Source organism: Echinops telfairi, unplaced genomic scaffold (genome assembly GCF_000313985.2).
Source record: "Echinops telfairi isolate 266 unplaced genomic scaffold, ASM31398v2 ScPeMD7_31;HRSCAF=116, whole genome shotgun sequence".
NCBI classification, from domain to species: domain Eukaryota; kingdom Metazoa; phylum Chordata; class Mammalia; order Afrosoricida; family Tenrecidae; genus Echinops; species Echinops telfairi.
In genome coordinates this window covers 25,466,154-25,484,992 of record NW_022103928.1, presented here as the reverse complement: position 1 = coordinate 25,484,992, position 18,839 = coordinate 25,466,154, and the positions used below count along the sequence as shown (strand labels likewise).

The following is an 18,839-nucleotide window of genomic DNA, read 5'->3' as shown; positions in this document are numbered from 1 at the left end:
ATTTTCTGGTAATTTTCACATTCTGTTGGGTCACTTTTTTTTTTTGGAATAGGCACAAATCTGGATTTTTTTCCAGTTAGCTGGCCAGATAGCTGTCTGCCAAATTTCTTGGCATAGATGAGTGAGTGCTTCCAGTGCTGGATCCGTTTGTTGAAACATTTCAATTGGTATCCCATCAGTTCCTGGAGCCTTGTTTTTTCATGAATATTGGATAGGAGGTAAGAGTGGGTATTAAAATTCTGGCAGAGTTAGATTTTTATATCCATTCAAAAGTGGGATGAGTTTAAAGAAAAGTTGTGAAATACTAAAGAAAATGTAAATTTTCCTTGATGATTTAACAAAAACTAATTGTATCTGGCTTTGTATTCATATAAAAATCGTGTTTGTTCTAATTCTAATGTGGCAGATAACGTTTATATAATTTTTTTTAATGGTGAAAACCAATACCAGAAGGTACTTGGCTTTTGTGGAAGGCACCCTTGAGGTAGCTGAGTTGGCAAAGCACCATTTGGACAGTACTGGGGTCGCCCCGGCCCTGCCACCAATTTTCAAATGACCTCTAGGCTTTTGTTTTCTCTTGAGTCAAAGGTGTAGCAAGGAGGAGGAGATGAGCTCGGTATCGTCTACATCTTTGTTGCAGGTATGTGTCGATGTGCTCCTCTAACTCTGATTTGTCATGGTCACAGTACATCCAGACTTCGCTGCCTGCACCTCCTCTGCCACGGTCAATAGCATCACTTTCTCGTCCTGCTTCTCAGTGTCCATGGGTACCCAAAGCTCTGCCCTTTGCCCTATCGTCTCTGCGTTTAGCTTTAGTGGGTTTATCCATGCATCCTCCAATACCCAACCATCACTTCTTCCAGTCCTTTATCATCCATCTTTATCTCCATTATTATATCCAGTCTAATACCTTGTCGCTTTATCTCACCCTTAACCAAGTCTAAACCCTTGGAATTGCCCAGAGCCACCTTGTAAAGGAAGAAAGCAAGCTATACGCGATGATTAATTTTGTAGGTCCATTTGGTTCAACTGTGGTTCTCAGTAATTTTTCCAAACACAAGACTACTTGATGTTCCATAATGTAATATAATGCAATCACCTTGCATTATGTTATCAATTATTAGTTGAAAGTGGAGTTCCTTAGGGTGCAGCCTGCCTTCACACAACAAATAAATATTTTGGCAGCAATTGTACTCTCTTGACTCTATCTACGCTCTTTAGGACACTTAGTCTTGCAATGCAAACCTGCAGAAGCCTTTAACATGACATGTAGCTTACAGATTCTGGATTTATCAGCCCCTACTATATGAGCCAATCCCGTAACATCAATCAATCTTTCTCTACTCACTCACTCACTGGTTCTGTTTATCTAGAGAACCCAGATCACGAATGTTTTGTTGTTGGGAGGAGGTAGGAAGTACTTCCCTTAAATCTCATTTAGCTGGTCATTCATAAGGTGACTCTAACCCCTTATTGTAGACATGTCTTATTTCTTTTTTCCATATTGCCTACCTTCAGAGAAGAAGGAAACTTTTATTAGTGAAAAAATAATCTCTTCCCATAAACATACTATTTTCATATAATAATTTGTATAACATAAATTATTTTTATATAAAAATTTGTATATTAGTTCCTTTCTATTGAAAAAGAAAAATTGTTATGATTAAGATTAACTAAAAATCAGGGTACCATTTTCATTGTTTAGGTGGGAAGTTTACTAATGTTTACAACATATTAAAATGCATGAAAAATAAACCGCTTGATGGCTGGCTAGAGGAATAGATAAAGGAATATAAATCTATAATAAAGGGGAAAATATAGCCTATAATCTGGGTAGCAGGTATGTGAGTGCTGACTATAAAATTCTTCCAACTTTTATGTTTTACTGCTACATTTCATAATTTAAATGCTGAGAAATTAATGTAGCATAAATGTAGTTCTATCATTTATTACAATATGATCAATTTCTTATCATTTTTTCCCTTTGTAACTCGGTATGCTATTTTTGCTTAAGGATAGAAGCAAAAGATCAGCCGATGCTTGATAAATTATTTATAGAAATGAATGAGATGTGGGGCACTATGGAGCATCTGGGTGCAGAAACTATTAATTCAGCAAATATTTACTGTTAAAGGTTCCTGCTCAGCTCAGTGATCTGTTTCAGGAGCAAGAAAATCCAATTTTAGCCAAAAGTTGATCCCCAGGCTGGTTCAGTTCCAGGCTTGAAAGGTATCTACAGGCCACAGTCTGTGGGGGTCCCAGTACAGCCAACCACATGAGACAAAAAGGCAGTAATTTCCCCCCAAAAAAACAAAGCTCAGCAGGCAAGAAGTAGGAGAGACAGGCAGGCAAGAAGACAGATGAGTATAACTGTTCACAGAGTAGAAAGCTTCGTCTTTCTCCAACAGAGTGGCTGGTGATTTCAAACTGTTAGCAGCCCGAAGAGTAACCACTACACCACCAGGTCTTTGTAAACTCCACCAAATAACTAGGCATAGCCATTCTGATCTTCTCTTTTCCTGATGGGTCTGGGTAAAAGAAGATGCTGATAAGAGTGTATAATTCAGTTTGAATGATTATTAATAGGCGTTTTAGGGTAAAAAAAAAGAAAGGACCCTTAATCTCAAATATAATTTAAAGAGAACACTTATTAAATCTTCAGAATAAGAAAAAGACAACACACGAGGGAGACCATTAGCATGAGGTCACACTGGCATCCAAGGGTTTATAGAGAATTAGATGCTTAATTAGGATATGGGAGGGCAAAGGAAACTGTTGGAGAAGCATGACTGGTGGCAGATTAATACATCACAATTGCAGCAGGAGTACAGAAACAGGACTGAGACACACACATTATGGTAGACAGAACAGCTTATAAGATTGGTCCAGGGCTTTGTGACCAAGGTAGTCGGGGCATGCATGACTCATGAGTATGTGGCCCAAGTAAGGCAGTCTCCATCAAGGGCATACCCAGGCATGCCCCTAAGGAGACTGCCCCTTCCTGGGCTGATTAGAGGAGCCATGGTAAACCCCTTCCTAATGTACTCTGCCGGAGGGCACGGCTGTTTACATTCCTAGTTAATGGTCAGAAGGAATTAAATAGTGGGGACTCTCCACGTGGATTTTTGGGGCTTTCTCTGCTATCTGTAGCCTTCTGCACATCTTGTGCTCAGAATACAAGCTCTAACACTCAGATTCATTGTGACTGTAAAACCTTGGCACTCGAATGTTCAGCTTGGTTAATTTTGTCATCGGATAAAATGAGTCCCCTTGGCAGCAAGAAGGCGCTCTCTCACTACCATCAAGAAAGAGGAGCCAGGAACGGAGTGCAGGCTTTGGGCCCCAATGTCCCTGTGTGCTACAGCTCCTTGATACAAGAGACATAGAGTTCTGAGCTCAGAGACAGAGAAATGGTGGTGATAGACGAAGCAGCTCCATGAGCATGACAGAGCGGCAGACGTCCTGCCCAAAGTAAGGCTGGGTGCCTCCAGGGCAGGTGGCTCACCTGCAAAGAAGGGATGCTTCTGATAGGCAGGAAGCTTAGGGAAAGGAAGCATAGGGAAAAGCAAGCTGTCCCCTCCAACGGTACATTCAGCAAAGAATAGCTAGACATACCCATAAAGATCCTTTCAAACAAATCAGGCACACATCAGAAAGCTAGCGAAAGAGACACCCAAAGTAGTAAGGACCCAAAACTTGTGCATGTGCAGTAAAGACGCGAAGCCTGAGTGTGCGCAGTGAGGACCGGTTATGTCACATACGTGTCCACTCAAAGCTTGGGCTTGTGCAGGAAGTGCCAGCTACCCATCACATGCACACTTAAGTGCATCCACTAAGAATCCACCAATATTCACAGCCCAACCATCTCAAAACCTAACACCTTCAGGCATTTTACCGAGGCATCAAGAACATCGTACATGAAGAAAGCAAAAGGTCATTAAAGACAGGAAAGAAAGAAAAGATCAAAGTGGATGTCAGAAGAGACTCAGATGTGCTCTTCATTAGCGAGTTGCTAAGGCACATGCAAGAAATGATGAAGTGTGAGCGCTGAAAACAAAGTTTCTGAGGGAAGCTCAAGATGATAAAGTAGCATATTATAATGAAAAGTGCAAAGACTTAGTTAGAAAAACCGAAAGGAAGAACACGTAGAGCATTTTTTAAACTGGAAGTATGCAAGGAAAAATTCAAGTCTCAGGTTGAAATATTGAAGGGTTCCAAGTAGTGAGTGATCCAGGAAACATCGAAAGAAGATGGAAAGAATTAAGAGTTGCTGTACCAAAAAGACTTAGCTGACATTCACCTATTTCAAGAGGTAGCATAGGATCAAGAATGAATGGTACTGAAGGAAGAGTACAAGGTGCACTGAAGGCATTAGCCAAAAACAAGGCTTCAGGGATTGATGGAATATCAACTGAAATGTTTCAACATGCTGATGAAGCACTGGAAGCCCTCACTCATCTATGACAAGCAATTTGGAAGACACCTGGCTGGCCAGTTGACTAGAAGAGATCAATATTTGGGTCAAATGTTGTGTCAAAAGAAAGGTGACCCAACAGAATGTGTGCATTATCAAAAAATATCATTGATATCACATGCAAGTAAGATTTTGCTGAAGACCATCCAACAATAGTTGCACCAGGACACTGACAGGGAGCTGCCAGAGGTCCAGGCTGGATTCTGAAAAAGATGTGGAACAAAGGATATAATAGCTGACTTCAGATGAATTTTAGCTGAAGTGAAGAACACCAGAAAGATGTTTACTTATATTTTATGGATGATGTAAAGGCATTTGACCGTGTGGACAGTCATATACTATGAATTGCCTTTAAATGGGGATTTCAGAACACTGTATTTATTGGTGGTTTCCAGAGTTTGGCTTTATTTGCAGTACAGAAACCATGTGAAGCCATGTTGAGGGAGACATCATGGAAGCAGAGGATCTGCTAATTCTGCATTGCTGCTTGGTCCATTGAAGAAGCCACACCTGGGATTCAAAAGATTCTTCTACAGTTCACCGGCTTTATGCTAGGTTTCTGACCACTTTTGTCTGGTGATTAAAACACCATGTAGAGCCAAGAGCCACAGAGGCGTCCCCAAATGACTCCCAAAATCAGTTGTGTGGTTAGAATTCTATGCCCACATAAATCAGATTTGTAGCTATGCTGTTTGGGCACTGTCATAATCCTTAAAATAACACAAAATGTAAAGTTATAAGGAAAAGTTGAGGGATGCTGTCCCAAATATGAAATATTGAATGTCGACTCTCCTTAATGTCAAGAGGACAGATGGCACCATGGGTTGTACTGATCCAGCTCTTGAGCACCAGAAGCACATAATTACAGGGGTTTCACTGATTAAAAGATACAAACACTGTATTGAGATCTCTGTATCTGTGTCACAATGCTGCTTCAAAATTGATTCTTCACTAGGAAAAAAAAAGCCAGTACTGGGTTCAGTGGTACAGAACATGGTAACCTGTCAATTCTGAATAGCCACTCCATGAAAAAATGAATACATGATTTTAAGAAGATGAAGGGGAGGAATATGTACTGGTACAGTATTCTTCAATATCTCAGTTCTGATTACACAAGCAGGCCTTACAATACTGATTTCATACAAGGTGCATTGTTTGCCCAATTGTAAATCCATCTTACTTAGACAGTAGCATTGACTGCTGTTAGTCTTCCCCCTAGATGTCATCTTTATGGTGCTGCATTTCTTTAAAGTCAAACCCCGATCCCATCATCCTCAAATAGATGTTCTTAATGTCATCACAGGTCATCACAAAATGAGTCGTTACATCATAAGTACGGGAAACAAAGTTCTGGCTTTCTGTTCCCAAATCTTTAGGTACAGCAGGTCACGGATACCAACAAATTTCTGTTCAATTGGTTCCAGGAGTTCCAGAGCTGGTCGGAGTTCTTTCTCCGGTTCCTTGGTATCCACAGTGGTACTAACTATGGCAATGCACCTCCCTTGTGCTACCACATTGTGTGCAGAAGAAATCATGCAGACACAAATCTCTGACTTTCGGTTGACTTGGTTCTGTGGAATAATGATCTGGCATGAATTGGCATCATTGGTATTCTTGATTGGACGACTCAGGATACATATAACTCTGGTCACCTGGCCCACCTTTTGTACCCTATCTTCGATATAGCTAGGATCACAGATGAGCTGCTGACAGCGGGCAATCTCTCCTTCAGGTTTTACACCAATCACTTTTCCATTTTGCACAATGATTTCTTCGATTGGCTTATTCAGCATGTAGGTACCCTCATAAATAGCACGTAGTCTCACATTCCCTGTGGCAGCTCTCCAAAGCCATGAAGAGGATAAAGGTATGGGGCTTTTGCCATATCTGGCCAGATTACTGCAAAGTTTAATCCTATTAAGGGTGTCACAACATGGTTGGTCTAAATAATCATCAGTTCTGTAAGTGCTAGTGCACGACTGCTAAAATCTGTAACACAGCCGTTCTCAACCTGTGGGTCACAACCTCTTTGGGGGTCGAATGACCCTTTCACAGGGGTCGCCCGATTCATAACAGTAGCAAAATTACAGTTATGAAGTAACAATGAAAATAATTTTATGGTTGGGGGGTCACCACAACATGAGAAACTGTATTAAAGGGTCGCGGCATTAGGAAGGTTGAGAACTACTGCTATAACATCTTGGCCCAAGTCAAATTTCTTCTACACATCTCACACTGTAGTCTTCTTAGGATCAACGCCCTCAAAAAGTTCTAGCATCGTTTTCATCGAAGTTGACAACATATACTAGGAATTTTTGGAATCAACGTTTTTCAAATAGTTCATTAAGTTAGATGCCAAGACTTTTGCTTCAGTGGAAGGACCCTTGTAGATTTTTCCTCCCTTCTAGACAAAGCTCCCTTCAGGTACTTTGAAATCCAGGCAATGAGTAACCTCTGTATCAAGCAGCATCTTAACCAGTTGCCCATTAACCATGAGGAACTTGGGAATTAAGTCAACATTCCAGTCTTTCTCTCTCCATCGATGCCGGTGGTGCTCCTGGAATTTTAAATCTTTTGTATGAATCTCCCAGTGGAATTATGGGTGCACGTTCTATGGATTTTGGTCCATTTGAAGCACTTTCTTTCCATTCACTGACATTATGCCTGACAGGACGCATTCGGTCAGGCCGGGGCCCAGCACGATCATGTCCTACTCCTCCTTCAAGGCCGGGCAGGGAGAGGGTGGGAGAGGAGAAAAAGGAGAAAGCGCAGGGGTTCGTGGACGTAGAGGGGGTTATTCATGAACCTCAAGATCGCAGTGGAAGCGCTCAGCCGATTTCCGAGCCCAAGAGAAAAACAAGCAGGAGAGATCAAATGGAACTGAAAAGGAGACGAACCTGCCCGCCAGCTCCCACGGTAACAGAGCGCTCCAGCACACGTGATTGCGCTCACGTGGGACCTATGCGTGGATCGAGAGGCAGTTGTGCAAACCGAACAGGGGAATACTGCATGGCTTAAAATCAGGAAAGGCACCTGTCGAGGTTGTGTCCTTTCACGATACTTATTTAATCTGTCTTCTGAGCAAATTATTCAAGAAACTGGGGTATCTGAGAAGAGCACGGCATCAGGAATGGAGGTGGGCTTATTAACAACTTGCGATATGCAGGTGACACATTGCTGAAAGCAAGGAAGACGTAAAGCATTGACTGATGAAGATCAAGGATTGCAGCCTCCAGCAAGGATTGGAACGCAATGTGAATAAAACCCAAACCCTCAGAACCGGAGTATCACATCACATCATGAGTCGCCGAGAAAAGATGGAAGTAGTGAAGGATTTCATCTTGCTTCGGTCCTCAATCAATGCCCATGGAAGCAGCAGTCAAGAGATCAAAGGATGCATTGCCCTGGGTAAATCTGCTGCGCAGGACCCATGTAAAGGGTTGAAAAGCAAGGATGTTACTTTGAGGACTAAGTTTGCCTGAGCGAAGCCACGGTATTTTCAAGGACAGATTGGTGGATGGGCTTTCTCTTGCGTAAATTCTAAAGGAGCTTCAGTTGCTCTAGCAAACCAAAACCAACGTCAGTGCCAACGAACTGATGCTGACTCCTTGAGGCCCTGTAGGATGGGGAAAGGTGGCCATTGTGGGGTTCCCAGGCTGAACTCCTTATGGGAGTCAAAGGGTCCATCCTTCTCCCTTGGAGCGCTGGGTGGTTTCAAACAGCTGACCTTGCCATTAACAGCCCAACACACAACCACTATGCCAGCAGGGTTCCCAAGTTGCTCTGGCAGTAGGGGATAACCCAATAAACCAGGTAAGCATGGGCTTACTTGTGCTTACTTACTAATCTGTAGTAAACAGTCTTTGATATGGTGAAAACTGTGAAACTGTTCACTATCGATCAGTAAATAAACATAAGTAAACCCATGTTTACCTTGCTTACTAGGTACTCTTATCCCTGCCCCCTCAAAATCAAACCCACCGCCAACAGTTGATTCCGATTCACAGCAATCTTATATAGACTTCCCAAGGCTGTAAATCTTTATGAGAGCAGGCGCCTCATCGTTCTCATGCAGAACAGATGGTGGGATACACCAATGCTTAACCACAGCCTCACCAGGGCTCCTTATCAGAATCTGTAAATGTGAAAAGAGGTTTTGATTCTGCAGGAAGGTGCTGTAGGGTTTGAAGAGAAACAGATGGCAGCCATGTCTAGAAGCAGAGTCTTTGACGTGGGCAAAGAATGTGAAATTATTCACAACAGGTTAGTAAGTAAGCACAATTAAGCCTGTGTTTACCATACTTCTTGAAGAACTTGACACTAGACTGGGAGATATTTGGGGACATGGATCTTTGGTTGATGCTCCTCTGTTCACCTTACTGCCCACACCAGCATCTCCCTCTGAGGGGAGGGGCCTCTTTGAGAATCCATCGAGGGAGCTGGAGCAAGGGTGTGCTTTGAGGAGAGGGAATCATCGGAAGAGGAGGCCTTCAGGCCTTCAGAGTAGTAGTAGTAGGGTATCTTAAAGAAGCAAAAGAGAACGCTAGAGAAGGGAGCCTGGGAGGACCTCAAGAAAGCACCTGTATCTCCATTTTCCAGTCGGGAAAGTAACACTTCAGCCTTGACTGGGCTATTAAGAGGATGGGTTGAGCTAGTGGGCCGAAAAAGCTTTGCAAACCCTGAGTGACAACCACTTGATGTAAAGCAGAAGTGGAGCCTCTTCCTCTAAGAGGCTGGATATACAAGCAAACCATCATTTTTGAATTAAGACAATGGCACCATTTCAAGACTATTAGCCTGGAGTGGGGCCGTTTACTAGCGTGATTACAAACAGCCTAATCGAATCAGGCCTGTGTGCCAGCAAACAAACAGGAGCAGTCCGTCTTCCTGCCACATCTCCAGGATGCCTGCTGTCTTGGGGCAGCCACAATGAGCCAAGCACCAGGCTGGCACTTTTCATACTTGGACTCTTAAATCCCCAACACATACCCACGAAAGAGGTCTGATTGCCAGTGAACCATAATAAACTATAGATACTCTTGAGAATAATAGTAATTCCAAAACACTTTGTTATGCTCATGTGGAACATGTACATTGATCAAGAAGCAATTGTGCAAACAGAACAAGTGAATAGTGCATGGTTTAAAATCAGGAAAGGTGTGCATCTCACCATACTTATTCATGTGTGTGCTGAGCAAATCAGCAAAGAAATTGGACTCTATGAAGAAAAATGCAGCATCAGGATTGGAGGAAGGCTTATTAATAAACTGTGACATGCAGATGACACGACCTTGATTGCCGAAAGTAAGGAGGACTTGAGGTACTTGCTAACGGTCAAGGATCACAGCCTTCGGTATGGATTAGGACTCAATATAAAGAAAACCACGATCCTCACAACCTGACCAATAGGTAACATCATGGTAAATGGAGAGATAATCGAAGTTTCCAAGGATTTTTTTCTCATTGACTTCAGCGTCCATGCTCATGGACACAGCAGTTAAGAGATCAAAAGGCATGTTGCATTGGGTAAATCTACTGCACACGACCTGTTTAGATGGTGGCGTGCCTGGCCCAAGCCATGATATTTCCCATTGCCTCATATGCATGTCAAAGTTGGATACTGAATAAAGAAAACCAAAGAAAAATCAATGCATTTGAATTATGACATTAGAGAATATTGAAAAGTCCCGTGGACTGCTCAAGGACAAATGTATCTGTCTTGGAAGAAGGATGTCCAGAGTGCTCCTTAGAGGCACGGATGGTGAGAGTTCATCTCACAGACTTTGGACATGTCGTCAGGAGAGACCAGTCCCTGGAGAAGGACATCATACTCATTGCAGTGGAGGGGCAGCCAGCGAGAGGAAGGCCCTCAAGGAGATGGGTTGGCACAGAGGTAGTAACAATGGGCTTGGGCACAGGAACAACTGTGAGGATGGCGCAGGACTGGGCCGTGCTTCATTCTGTAGTGCACAGGGTCACTATCGGTAGAAAGCAACCCCCTGGCAACTAGCAACAACAAAACCTTGAGGGAGTACAAAACAAAGTCTCATTTCTCTCCCTCGGAGAAGCTCGTCCTTTCAAACTGCTGGGGCCCAACATGTAACCCACTACACCAGAAGGGCGCCTCTTTGCTTCATATGCTCCTTAATATCACCTACGGTGGCAGCAGGATTAGTGGTTCAGCTGATCTCCCCAACTAAACCGGAAGTCACTCAAAGGTATGAGGTGTTCACTATTTATACAGGACAACACCTCAACCAACAAGGCAGGGACCACCTTGGTTTCACTCAGTGCCATTTCCCCTGTGGCTGGTGTCACGCTGGCCCGAGACAGATGCTCAGCCTCTGCGGGATGAGCTCTGAAAAAAACGAGGCACGGACACCCTGGGAGCCGCAGAGCGTGTGGAGAGAGCTGGGCCCGAGGTGTGGGCATCCTCTTCGTTGGGATGTTTACGCCAACAGAGATTTGAGCTAAGACTCATCCTACTGATGAATATTAGCCCATACACTTGACTCCTTCTTCTCTAGAAACTTTGATGTTAGACATTTCGTTCATAGTAATCCAAAAAATGAGTAAAGTTAAATGCACAAAGATGCTTGCTCACTGCAATGTTACGTTTCATAGGAAATTAAAGGAAATACCTCGACATCCCACAATAGTCTATGAATAGCAACAGAATAGCACAGCATGCAACTATTGATAATCGCATTTATGGAGCACCCGTAATGATAAGGAAAAATGCTTATGGTGAAATTAAACGGGCAAAAGACATTGTTTGTCTAGGATGATATCATTCTATTAAGTAACAGACTTAGAGGAAAGGTGAGTCACTGCTTTGTTAACGCTGGTTTTCTCTGGGTAGCAGATGATGTAGACAGTCTCCGGTGCTGGCTGAGATTTCAGCCATGAGGATGCCTTAGTTTTATAATCAGGAAAATAAGAAATAAGTGCATTTCATAAAAGAAAAATAACAGAGACAAATAGATTCATTCCATTGAGAGAAAAAACATTTCATCGACATTCTTAGCGCATCTCTTATTTTCTTAAATGAAAGATGAGACTTTAAGATTCCTTTCTTAATACCCTCTTATGCCTTAAATGCCGTGTCCCATTCTAAAGGGCTTTGCCCTCCTTCTCCCCTTCATTTGCTTTGGAGGTTAGGCTGGCTGGCTAAGTCAGCGCATTAATGTCTGCAATTCTGAGAATAAGGTGGCGTGCATGAGGGTGCCCCAAGTACCACATATTCTCATTAATTTTGCACCAGTTCCATAAACTAGGCTTATCAGTGCCACTGGCTGTGGGATACAGAGTGGACGGCTGGGAGTAAAACCCCAGGGTGAGCTCGGTGCTGCGGAAATCTGGCTGACATAGATCTAGTCCAGGGGAGTTAGTGCCCCGATGGCATTTTCAGGGTATGTGTTCAAATATGTTAAATGTCAGGGAAGAAAACAGAGAGTCGTTGTTTGGGGAGCAAGAGGGAGTGATGTGGCCTGGAGTTACTTGGAGAACATTCTGCCCAACGTGGACAACTGCCACTCAGAGGCCACCCGGATATGTCTGCCCATCCCCACCCCTTTTAAAGCATGTGACTGTGAATGGGGTAACATTTACAGATCCGTTTTCCATACACATTTTCCCATTGCCTTGATTGCAGTTCCTATAATGTGACGTCACTTATCCCACTTACTGCATATACTCGTGTATAAGTCGAGTTTTCCAGCACATTTTTAATGCAGTTTTGTGGTAAAATTAGGTGCCCCCACCGATATTCGAGTCGGCTTAAACTCGAGTATAAATGGTACTCCCTGTTTCTTGTATCCATTCCTCTTTCCCTCCTGAATTCTGTCCTGAGGAAGATGTTGACTTTTGGTCTCAAATGGTAAATTATTCTAAGGCTTCATACGTCCCTAGGGTGATTATTCCCTGTACATACCTGTCTATTGTTAGGCTGAAAAAGGAGTCATAGGAGTGAGTTCACTTCCAGACCAGAAGAGTGACTAAGAGCTACAGTGTCAGGGGTTCCCTATACAACCAATAGGCTTGGTTTTTTTCTTCACAATTTTATGTTGTGTCCCACATTTTTCTCCCTCTATTTCCAAGACCTTCTTATGCGATCCAATTCAGAGCAGTTGATAGTAGTAACGAGGCACCGTTTAATTTTTCTGGCCTCAGGGTAGTAGAGACTGATGTTTGCATGGTCCGTTAATTATTGGACTAATTGTTTCCATGTGTCTTTGATGATATTCACCCTTCTTTCTATTGGAGAGAAACCAATAGTTGCACGTTAGATGCCTGCTTTTACCCCCCTAGTTGCTACTCATCAAAGTAGGATGTGGAACGTTGTCCTTTGAACTACGCTTTGCCAATTGATCTTGGTTTCCCTGAGACTAGGGTCCTGAGCCCCTAAGCCCAGGGAGCCATTCCATCTTAGAAGTTTTCATCACTTTGCCCTTGTATGCTCTCTCACATTATGTTTTCATCATAATGTATCTGCAGCAAAGATACAAATGGGATCTGTTAAATCTCTATGTTATTATTTTTGATATGCTGTAGGATTCTCTTGGCGGGGATTTTGTTGAGAATTTTTGCCTCTATGTTCATGACAGGTATTAGTCTATGTTGTTCTCTCCTAGCAATGTCTTTGCCTGGTTTTGATATCGGGGTTTGCTGCCCTCATACAATGAATTTGAGCGAATTCATTTGTTTTTGTTCTCTGAAATGGAAGAATTGAGTTCAGAAAAATTGGTGTCAGCTCTTCATACTGTTTGGAAGACTTTGCTAGTGAAGCTAAGTGGGCTTGGGCTTTTTGTGGTGGTTTTGGGGCGTTTTGGGGTGACCTGATTATGTTCTTCTTTTATTAAGGGTGTCTTCAAATTTTCTACTACTTAGAAAAGTCTGGTTCTTCAAAAGGATTAACAAAATTTACAAACCATTGGCAGATATAACAAAAGATAGGAAGGAGCACACGTCGATATCTAGGATGAGGGATGAAACGGGAAATTACAATGGACCCTAATGAAATTAAAAGCCTGATTATACAGTGCTACAAAGGACTGTACTCCAATGAATACAACTTGGGAGACAAGGACAAATACCTGGAAAAACAAATCCTCCCCAGATTATCTCATATAGATATTAAGAACCTGAACAGACCCATAGCAAAAGAAGAAATAGAGAAGTGTGGTAATTATATAGTCTGGTGTCAGTTTGAGACTATTAAGAGTGAAGGGGTAGAGTTTAGCCTGCCAATCAAGTCACAGCTTGATGACCTCATTTGAGGGCACTAAGGAGATAAATAGTTCACTGGGGGCCAGACCCACACTCTCTTGCTGCTTCATTTTCCTACTAACAAGCGCCATGGTGCTTCGCTGATGGAGCCAGAGCCCTGGAGCTGGAGGAGCCATGTGGAGAGCCATGCCAGCACTGAGATGCCTCTACCACCACTGGATCCACAAGACTCTCCACTCACTGGCCTGTGATCTTCCTGCATTCAGTGTCATTGCATGTGTTTGTGAGTCTGAAGAGGAATTTATAGACCAGAATCAGACAGATGGGCTAACATTGGACTTATGGACTTGATCTGTACTAGGCTGGGATGTTTTCTTAATATACAATTACTCTTTGATACAAAGCTCTTTCTTATACACAGATGAGTGTCTCTGGATTTTTTTCTCTAGTCAAGCTGGACTAACACTAGAAGGTTATCAAGAAATTACCAACTAAAAAAAGCCCCGACCCAGATGGTTTCACAGAAATCTACCAAAAATTCAGGGAAGAGCTGACACCAATCTACACAAGCTCTTCCAGAACATAGGGAAGGATGGTGAACTCCCATAAACATTCTATGAAACTAGTTTAACACTGATACCAAAACTGGGTCAGGATCCATAAGAATAGAGAACTACAGGCCAATATCTGTTATGAACACTGATGTAAAATCCTTAACAAAATTTGGCTAAATAGAATATAAAAGGCTATAAAAAATTATTCATCATGACCAAGTAGGATTCATAACAGGGATGAAGGGATGGTTCAACATCTGAAAAGTCATCAGCATTATACACCACTTTGCCAAAAAAAAAAAAAAAAGGTTAAGAACCACCTGATAATATCAATAGGGGCAGAAAAAGCATTTGACGACATCCAGCAACTATTCCTAATTAAGAGGCTCAAGAAGACAGGACTGGAAGGAACTTAGCTCAATATAATACAAGCCTATATATGAAAAACCAACAGCCAGTATCACAATCAATGGAGAAAAGATGAAAACTCCACACTGAAAAAGGGGACCAGACAAGATGCCCCTTTGTCCCCACTTTTATTCAACACTGTCCTGAAGGTCCTAGCTAAGAATATAAGGCACCAGAAGGATATAAAAAATATATGCCTGGGGAGAGAAGTGAAATTATCATTATTTTCAGATGATATGATTTTATATTTTGAGAACCCCAAAGATTCCATACCAGGAGTGCTGGAAGTGATAGAGGAAAAAGCGATAGAGTGGCAGGATACAAGATCAACAAACAGAAGTCAATTGGATTGCTGTACACAACTGAAGACATTACAGAAAAAGATCAAGAAGTTAACACCCTTCACAATAGCCAAGCATAAGTTGAAATATCTAGGGCTTTGCTTAACAAAAAAACCCCAAAACATCTGTATCAGGAAAACTATAAAACATATTACAAGAAACCAAAAGGGACCTTCACAAATGGAAGTATATCTCATGCTCATTGATTGAAGACTCCGTATTGTAAAGATGTCAATCCTATCTTAGGCACTATATAAATTTAATGCAATCCTGATACAAACGCCAGTATCTTTCTTCAAAGAAATGGAAAAACTGACTACCAACTTCGTATTGAAAGGGAAAAAGTCCAGAATTGGTAAAGAACTCCTAAAAAAGAAGGACAAAGTGGGAGGGCACACACTACCTGTCTTTAAAAGTTATTATACAGCCACAGTTGTCAAAACAGCATGGTACTGGTATAATGAGAGATAGATCAGTGGATAAGAACAGAAAATCCAGAAATAAAAATAGCAACATACAGACAACTGATATTTAATAAGGGCCCAAAAATATAAAATGGGAAGCAGAAGCCTTTTTTAAACAAATGGTACTGGAAAAATGGATGCAGAAGAATGAAGCAAGACCCTTACCTCACTCCATACACGCGAACAAATTCAAAGTGGATCACGGACCTCAGGGTGAAACCCCAAATTATGAGGATCATCAATGAGAAAACTGGGACATAGTTAACCTTAGCACAGGAAATATATGGGCTATCAGAAATAATGAAGGATACATGCCCAGAGGAAGATGGAATAGATGAGTGGGACATACTAAAGATAAAACACTTGTGTACATCAAAAGACTTTATCAAGAGAGTAATGAGAGCCCACAGATTGGGAAAAGATATTTAGTAATAACATATCAGAAAAATGCTTATTACTAAAATCTACAGACTCCTGCAAGCCCACAACAGGAAGAAAATGAATAGCCCACTGAGGAGGTGGGCAATAGACTTGAACAGAAGTTTCACAAAGGAGGAAACTCAATGGTCAATAAACATATGAGAAAATGTTCACAATCATTAGCTATCTGGGAAATGCAAATAAAAACAACCATGAGATACCATCTTACATCCACCAAAATAGCTCAATTCAAAAAAACAGAAAACAAATGTTGGAAGGGTTGTGATGAGATAGGAACTCTCATTCACGGCTGGTGGTCCTGTAGACATGTACAGCCATTGTGGAAAGTGATCTGGTGATACCTAAAATAGATGGAAATCGAGTTACCTTGTGACTCAGAAATTCCACTACTGGACATATACCAAGAAGAACTAAGAGACATACCATGACCAGATATCTGCTTTCCAATGTTCATCGCTGTACAGGTCACAATTGCAAAGAGTTGGAAATAGCCTAAATTTCCGTCAATAGACAAATGGATTGAAAAACTCTGGTATATACATATAATGGAATACTACGCATCCCTAAAAGTAGGGATGAAACGATGAAACACCTCATCTTGTGGAAAGAGTTGGAGGATACCATGCAGAGCGAGGCTAGCCGAGCACAAGAGGCCGGGTACAACCTGAGTCAACTCAGGTGAGTTCAAACAGCAGGATGGGCACAAGGAAATTGTACAAAACACATCGTTCCTGGGCTGAGGACCAGATACTCTGGCATGACTCATACCAAACCCAATGATGCATAGGTCATCCAAGCAAAACAGAACAAAAGATGCAACTAGCACCTGTGCTGAAAGATGTCCCCTACCACCCCCACCCCCCATATGCCTTTAAGGCCCACGGAGGGGTGGGTGAAGACAATAAAGATGGCATTGGGGGAAAAGGGCACGAATCCATCCAAGGGGAGGATATTGTTTATGTCTCTACAGGAAAGGGAACGAGAGCAGACCTCTTCCTGGTGTGCCAATCCCTGAGCATGATGTTCCTGCTTGGAGCAGCTCATTCACAGAGAGGACTGCAGGGCCATCCCCAGCCTGAGACATAGTGTCCCCTCCCTAGATGACAGCACTTCAGAGGACAACCCTGAAGATACATTTCAGGGAGGACAGCCGGTCTGACTTGCCTACGGGGCGGCAAATCAAGAGAGGAGTGCAAGAGGCCAGCAATGGGAGCAAAGCCTCAAAGTCCCTGAGGATTCCCGAGCATAGACTTCTGACTTGGGTAGCACTTGGCACCTCATTTGAATGGCTTGGAGTTACTCACAAGGGGGCCACCCTGAAAGGCTAAAGGTGTAACATGATAGTGGTGGGGGCACCAGACTGCTCCATCCCTGTCTGCAGGAAAAACAATGGGTACTTGTAGGATGCGAGCCTTTTGGACACGAATGCTGAGGACTAACAGAACATAAGTGCTGTTAAGTAAGTGGGACCTGGGATATGGAACCCCGAAAGAAAAGGGATTGGACTGATGGATTATAACAAGTCCTGCTCACATTTAACACAGAGATATTTATCTACTCTGGGTCAGAATACCAGTTAGATTTGGAACTATTTGTAGGGTCTCTCTCTTTCTCTCTCTCTTTTGGTGTGTCTATCTATACAAGATAGGCAGGATAAGCAATCCCAAGGACACAGTGATGGGACCAATGGTTGAGGGTGGGGCATGGGAAGGGAGGAGGCTGGGGGCGGGGGGAGGGAGGTGAGCACTGAGCCAATAACAACAGGGACGGGAATAACAAGGGTTCCTAAATGGACAGTGAGGAGAGTCTAGTATTCCTTGCCATGTCTGATCAATTGAAAAGCATCCAAGAGGAATTACTGATAGTTGAACAATGGGTAAACATGATAGTGGGGCAGGAGGAAAGAAAAAAGAAAAAGAGGAAAGAAGAAGAAATAAAAAATTATATAAGTATAAACATGAATATATATAGGTGTAGTGTGTGTGTATATATATATATATGCACACACATATGTACACACACAAGGAAGCAGATGGACTTTAAGCCTCTACTTAAATTTTACCTAAGTATAAGAATGTTTTTTTCTAATAATGTGGCACTATAATGACACCTATATATCCTACACTACCACTGAAGACAAAATAGGTACATAAGAAAATGTGATGAAGAAAGCTAATGGTGCTTGGCTATTAAAATATATAGTGTCTGAGGTCTTAAAGGCTTGTAGTTAATCAAGAGGCCATCTAGCAGGGAAGCTACAAAGCCCACATGGAAGAAGCACACCAGCCTGTGTGATCATAATGGGTATCAGAAATTTAAAAACAAGCAATCGAATAGATAAGAAGATGTGTGGACAAAGTGGAGACCCAAAACCCACCTGTAAGACAATGGGACAGTCCCTCACAGAAGGGGCACATGAAAGGGTTGATAAATCCAGGGTGCAGTATAGCACTGATGAAACACATAACTATCCTTTAGTTCTTTAAGATTTCCTCCCCTTACTATTAGGTTTTTGTTTTACCTCATTAATCTTGTTAGACCTGTGTAGGTTCATTTGTATAATTAAGATCGTTTGATGTATGGAAGCCAAGATAGATAACCCTTCAGAAACATTAATAGGAGTAATGACTCCCTGAGGATACAGGAAGAAAGAGGGGAAGGAAGGGGGAGCTGATAGCAAGGATGGTTGTATAACCTCACTTGAGGGGAGCAAATAATAGACTTGTAGGTGAATGGATTTATTAGAAGAGTAAGATACAGCAATAACAATAATAATAACAACAATAAGGGCTCCTGGTGGGTAGGCTGGGGGAGGGAAGGAATAAAGGGGAGTTGATATCAAGGAGTTCAAGATACATGGTAGTGGGACAAGAGGGAAGTCAAAGGAAATAGAGGAAAGAGTTAGGAGGCAAAGGGCATTTATAGAGGT

At 42.3% G+C, this 18,839-nt stretch overlaps 1 protein-coding gene and 1 pseudogene across 1 annotated transcript in view; both read right to left on the bottom strand.

Annotated features, from left to right (window-relative positions):
* HRH1 (histamine receptor H1) overlaps positions 1-18,839 on the bottom strand; it is a 106,531-nt gene that overhangs the window by 6,315 nt on the left and 81,377 nt on the right. The gene's annotated exons all lie outside the window — the stretch shown is intronic.
* Positions 5,678-13,833, bottom strand: LOC101646883 (annotated as a pseudogene).